Below are 6,000 nucleotides of genomic sequence, written 5' to 3'. Positions count from 1 at the left end.
AATTCGTGAGGTCCGTTGGTTCGTTCCGTGGCTTAGTTGGTATAGCGTCTGGCACGGTATGCAAGAAGACGTCGGTTCGAATCCGACCGGATCGAAGGAATTTTTTCTGAGTGTTCGATCTTTGTATTAATAATTATAATTATAGCTTTTTTATACAAAAAAATAACTTCAAAAGTTTGTGGAATTATGTCTATTTGCCAAGTTTTATTGAAAATGTATAACGGAAAATGGTTGAAATCCAATAAACCTGATTTATCCCCTAATTTGCTACCCTTAGATATGGAATATTTTCTTCAAATTTAAATGGGGCTAATACTGGGGTACCCTCTTTGAAACAAAAAAGAATCATCAAAATCGGTTCACAAATCTACGACTAATCGCGTAACATACACACATAAAAAAGTACAGTCGAATTGAGAATCTCCTCTTTTTTTAAGTCAGTTAAAAATAGAACTACTGTAAATCCATAACCGACGTACATTTAGTAAAGCATCATGTCATGATTTGCATGAATATTTTAATGAACAAAAAACACCAACACAGGTTAATTGAAATGCCTCGTAAGACCTATTATTAGACTAGATCATTACGTGACGATTAGTAATATATCTTAAGATTATGCACTATAGTTGCAGTTTCAATAATCGTAGCTGCAAAATAAAGTTGCGTTATGCTTAGGGATGCCGAGCCGGCAGCCTCCGGAATGCCTAAGCAGCCTTGGGGATGCCTCGGTAGCCTTGAGATTCTTCGGCAGCCTTGGGGATGCTTCAGCAGTCTTCGGGATGCTTCGGAAGACCGAGTGCGACTATAACGGTATGCGGGGCGAGGTGAGCCACGTACGGCCAGACTGATCTGAAGGCGTGAGCACGGTGTCGCGATGGAATGCTTCGGCATGCCTAAGCACGCTTAGGCGAAAACTCGTACGCGATTATCGTAAGCAATAATCGCCACAAGATTATCGTATCATAATGTTTACATTCAGGCCAGAACTAAAATCTCGCCTACGATTATGTCATACGAGATTCGCAAGCAACTTAATCGCCTCCTCGACTGTTTACACAGAGAAATATGTAAATAAGAAGTTTATACTTACGAATTTTTGTACTTGTCTAAACACGATCTCGTATGGCATTTTTTCAAGTTCATACGATTATCGTACAAATCGGTTCGAACCGTTTTGAGTGCGAGAATTGCCATTCGAGTTCAGTGATTGCGGTATTGACTATGGATACATCAAAATGTCGCAAAAATCATTAAAATTTGAAACTGCTGATAATATTAAGTTCATTGCACTGTATAGATATATAATTTGGTTTATCATTAAAAAAAAAATATAACTACTGACAAAAACAAAAAAGGACAATTATGATAAATTTATAGGGCGAGTGAGTGAGTGAGTGAGTGAGTGAGTGAGTGAGTGAGTGCGTGCGTGAGTGAGTGAGTGAGTCAGTGAGTGCGTTCGTTCGTGCGTGCGTGCGTGAGTGAGTGAGTGAGTGAGTGAGTGGGGAGTGAGTGGGGAGTGAGTGGGGAGTGAGTGGGGAGTGAGTGGGGAGTGAGTGGGGAGTGAGTGGGGAGTGAGTGAGGAGTGTTTATTGAAAAGTGCATTTACTTGAAAAGTCGTGTCCGCCATCTTGGATTTAGAAAGAAATGCTATATTCGTAATGAGCGCCCCCAAATACCTCAAAAACGATACCCAACTTGCCATTATTTGAGAAGTCGTGCCTACCATCCTGGATTTAGAAAGGAGTGCCATATTCGTTACGAGAACACCACAAATACTATATTGCCCACGCTATATTCGACCACGGAGGCGCTCACACACTCACCCTCTCACTCACTCACTCACTCACTCACTCACTCACTCACTCACTCACTCACTCCCCACTCACTCCCCACTCACTTCCAATTATTTGAAAAAATTTTTTTCGCTCTCGTTCCATTAATTCTTATCTTAGAAAAGCAGTGATAATCAAAACACCCTCGCGCACTGCACGTATGGTAGAAACGGCTGGCACAAAAACTCGAAATACGATTTTTGCTTTCAAGTTCTGTTTACACGGAGACGTTCAACATGCAAAGGCGAGGTGATTATCGCTCACGTGGAAGGGCGATAATCGCGAATGTTTAGACGAGGAAAGTTTTTTTACATTCTTTCGAGAATCGCAACTTCGAGACGAAAAACTCTCTCCTTCTAAATGGGCCTTTAGTAAAGTAGTAGGCTATTGAATTGGCAGCTGAAGGTCGAGCTCAGTGGCGTAGATTCTAAAATAACGATGTCCAACTATTTATATTATTTTTCTTCTGATTATATTATCAAGTGACGGAACGAACAAGTCGTGGATCTGGAGGAAAGAAAAACTTCATAAGTTGCTTAAAAGTGCACTGACGCGAAATAAGCTGTTTAAACTCGATACAAGGATCTGTAACAAATACATAAAGAAATTCGTAAGATCTGCGGACACGGTTCGTAACATAGTTGCGCTGGAACGGTGTCTCCGACAACGCAACAGACACTGGTTGTCGGCTGGTGTCAAGGCTAGTCAGATCGAAAGAATTTTTCTTTGTGTTCGATCTTTCTATCAATAATAAAAACAAACTAGTGAAATATTTTCACAAAAACTATACGAAAATCATCATGATATTGAATAATCAAGAAAAACAAAACATTTCAAAAATAAAATATCAAACTTTAATCAATTACCTCGATCTATACAATCTGTTGCTACCTTTCATAAAAATTCCTGTCTTTACTTATAAAATAGAGCTCTAATTATTATCGTTGGATGGATTCTTCGTTATTAAAAGTGGACACGTTCATTCAAAGAATTGAAGATTTGAAGGGAATATGTCAGGCGAATACGGTGGATGAGATAACAAATCCCAATCCCAACTGCTAGTTTTTGACGGTTTTGTAAAAATGTGTGTGGTGCTTTTCATTCATTATACAGTTAAGATTTTCCCGTCTATTCTTGAAATGCTCGCAAAAATATTATTTTTAAATACTTATAGACTATAGACAATATAACATTTTAAAAGAAAAAAGTTCTTTTTCCGTTTAAAGTTAGCTAGTGGCAAAAACATATTAGAATAATTTTGAGGTTAGTTTCTCACCTAATTTAGGTGTAAATTTTTATTATTCAAGTATTCGAGTACATTATCGTGAAATGATAAATAATATTACAGGTTGCTACACTCGAATATTCAGAAATACTTCATGATAATATTCTAGAATATTTAGCTAATAAAAATTGCCAATTAGGTAAAGAAAACTAAGCTCAAAATTACTCATAATGAGATTAGTATAGTAGTGTATAAAGTTGCTGTTGTAGCGTAAATATCAATTCAAACGAGCACGATAAGTACAAATTGTTTCACTGATTGTAACAAACGCATACCAGCCCAATTATTACGGCTTTTACATTTTAGTTACCAATAATGGTCACATTCATACTCTGTAAAGAGCACTCATCTGAATGTAATTAAATCGAATGATAATTTGGCCTGGTTATTCAGAATTTATGATCGAATCAACTATTAACTCGTTTATTTATGCTTACATATAAATATGAAATTTTCGGCGTATTTTAGTATATTTAACTCTGAAACTAATGCTTTTATTTACGGAGGCATTACCTACAGTGCATGCCATCGATGTGATAAGAAGAAAAATGTATTTAATTTTGTTAGTCTTTTCAATTTTGTTTGGTTTTCATAAGATATGTATTTTTTTGTCACTGCGACTGCGCTTTTGATACAGTCATGCTTTTAATAAAGAAAAAATGTTTTGTATGGTATATTGCAGTATAGAATAGTTGGTGTGGCATGACATGACAATATGGTGTAACATGATGCAACTCGATGTTTTGGTGCCTATTTTGCGCGTTGTTAATATTGTATATTTCTGTATAATAATGAATCCTCAATGTAGAGGATTTTTTAAAGAAAACATTATAAATACATTATTTTATCGGACATCTTTGTATTTTGATATTTTTATAATACTTAGGTTTTTTTACTATTGTGTTATACTCGTAATTCACTACTATTGTTTTCTATGTGACAACAATATTATCACTTGAAATTGTATTTTAAATTGTAATATTGTGACATTGATAATGTGGAATAGGGTTTCTGATTTATCTACATATTTTTTGTCTCGAGTTTCGAAAATTCTCGTATCCGATTTCTCGAGTTGTTCGAGAAAATTTTAAAAATCTTCTATATCAGAGAACGATCAGAAGCAAGAATGCAAAGATCGCGTAACTTTTAACCCGATTTTTCAGAAATTAAAAAAGGAAATTGGATTTCTCGACTTCGTTAGTCCTCGAGGACATTTTTCTCGTCTCAAAGTTGGCCAGATTTCTCGACTCGAGAAATCTCGAGCAGAAACCCTAACGTCACATTTTCTGTTAAACAAAGGTAAAACAAAAGGAGCAGACTCTAATTAATACTTGAGCTAGAACATAGACCTCTATTATCTCAAGTTTATCCTTGCAGTGTTGTTGGATAACAAGGGTTCTAATCAAGATTTCATTTCCGTTTAATAATTAGTGTCTTGTATAACTTTGTCGTGATGTTTAGGGGGATCACACCTAACGAGGTATTAAAAAACTCCAATGCAGGGTAAACTTTGTAGCACATTAATGAGTTCGTCCAAGGACTTATATACGACAAGCAGGTGCCCGCGATTTCCATCTGCGTAGAATAAGTGTTTGGAGTAGCCTACTGTACTGTGGTAATTTGCATAGATTTATTGGTTCTACGTACAAACTTTCATTCCCTATTTCACTCCTTTAAGATTTATTTTTGTAACAAAAATCGCCTATGTCTTTTTCCTAGGACCCATCTACCTCTATACCAAAATTCATCAAAATTGATTCAGAGGTCTAGGCGTGAAAATGTATCGGACAGAGTTACTTTCTCATTTATAATATTAGTTTGGATAAACGTTATGTTATAGTGATATGTTACAATCTCGTGTTATAATTAGGACGTCCTAAAGAAAGGTCCGGTGAAGGGTGCTCTAACGAGCATGTATAAAGCATTGATGCGTGTTGATGAGGTGAACAATCTATGTGATCGTAGTAAGTTAAAGCTCTGCATACAAAGATGGGTAGAGGACGTGAAGTGTGTGTATGTTATAAGCATATGTTATAATTATGTGTTATGGAGATATGTTATAACTATCTTATCCTTTAGTTTATGTATTGTTTGTATACCACATAATGTTTTTATCTAATATTAGAGGTTATTATGGGTGCACAAAAGGAGCCTCCGCGCACGACATACCATTCTTTTCCCGTGGCGCACATTCGGCAACAATTGGCGAGTACCTCACGCCGATCGGCTCATCCTTTCACCACGATGACAAGTATATCCTATAGCTCAGCACCAAAGCGGGCACTTTTCCACCTAACCTTGTGCCCTACGTGCCCTAACAGTCGACGTGGCTCAGGTCTGGGCCGCAATAGTGTAGTTTATGCCGTCGATACGATAACAAGATGAGAATTATTTTTATTATACCAAGTGACGGGACGATAAGTCGTGCGCCTGGTGATAAGCGACACGCCTGTCCGTAACAGTTGCAGTGACATTTAGTGCTTCAAATCACAAAGATCTAAGGAGCAATGCCATTGCGCCCGTCACCCTGAGACAAGTTGACAAGTCCCATGTGCCTGCAATTTCACCAACACAAAACCATAACACACTAATGCTCACATTACTGGTTAGTAGCAGTACTTCCCTGGACAAACTCTTTTACAAGGAACTCTACTGCTATTAAATTATTTTTAGCTGTTTTGTACCTAACGTCTAACGTGTATCTAAATATACGATAGCGCCCGTTGAGCACAGTTCCCGAAGAGCTGGAGCTGACACAGTAATTAAGTGCTTAATTTTAATACATAATCTTATAACTAAATTTTCAGTCGAGTTCCTAGGTTTTCGCGATTGTTACACATAGGAAATGAAACTATTTTTCCGGATTTAAATCGGACCTGT

The 6,000-nt window shown here is 37.0% G+C and overlaps 1 protein-coding gene across 3 annotated transcripts in view; it reads right to left on the bottom strand.

Moving 5' to 3' along the window:
• LOC113228555 (sodium-independent sulfate anion transporter-like) overlaps positions 1-6,000 on the bottom strand; it is a 90,448-nt gene that overhangs the window by 24,300 nt on the left and 60,148 nt on the right. The window lies entirely within an intron of this gene.

This window comes from Hyposmocoma kahamanoa, unplaced genomic scaffold (assembly GCF_003589595.1).
Source record: "Hyposmocoma kahamanoa isolate Upper Pololo Valley unplaced genomic scaffold, ASM358959v1 232, whole genome shotgun sequence".
NCBI lineage: Eukaryota > Metazoa > Arthropoda > Insecta > Lepidoptera > Cosmopterigidae > Hyposmocoma > Hyposmocoma kahamanoa.
The sequence above is the reverse complement of the archived record's forward strand: the minus strand, read 5'-3'. Positions and strand labels throughout refer to the sequence as shown.